Raw genomic sequence first — 657 nt, 5'->3', positions numbered from 1 at the left:
TCCCCGGCAGGCCCCCCTCCCGCTCCGCCGTGACGCAATGGCCGGCTGAGTAACGCGCCCCGCCCGAGCGGGAACAGTTTGTCCTGTGTCAGGTCAGGTGACTGACGTTGGAGATTTAGGATCCGCCTGTTCCGATTGCACCTACACTGCTCGCTGCCAGCCCGGCCCTGCCAGCGCCGAGCGCGGTTCGCTGGCCCAGGAGATCTCCAGCGTGGGAGGCGGAGGGTGGCACGCATGGGGCACACATCGCGTGTGTGGGTGGCGGTGAATTGTCGGGCGGGTGGTGTTTCCAGCCCTCGCATGAGCAGTACAGGTTGGGAACGGGAGGGTGCTGCAGTGGATTCTTGGGGGTGACGTGGGGCGCAGGGGCCGAGAAGAGTAGAAGCTGGGGGGAGGGTCTCCAGCCAGGGCCGGCTCCAGGCAACTGCAAGCTTCAGTACTCTCCCTTGCTTTCCCTGTATGTCTAAGGGTACCAGCAACAACTGATGATAAAATTCTCACTCTCTCTGTAGCACCTTCCATCCCAGGAACTCAGAGGTCTTTGCAAAAAGCAATTCAATATCACAACAAAAAAATCTCATTATCCTTAATGTCAAGATGGGGAAACGGAGCCACATAAAAGTAAAGTGCCTTGTCCAAGATCATATAGCAGGGAAG

Source organism: Chrysemys picta, chromosome 1, assembly GCF_011386835.1.
Source record: "Chrysemys picta bellii isolate R12L10 chromosome 1, ASM1138683v2, whole genome shotgun sequence".
NCBI classification, from domain to species: domain Eukaryota; kingdom Metazoa; phylum Chordata; order Testudines; family Emydidae; genus Chrysemys; species Chrysemys picta.
The sequence above is the reverse complement of the archived record's forward strand: the minus strand, read 5'-3'. Positions refer to the sequence as shown.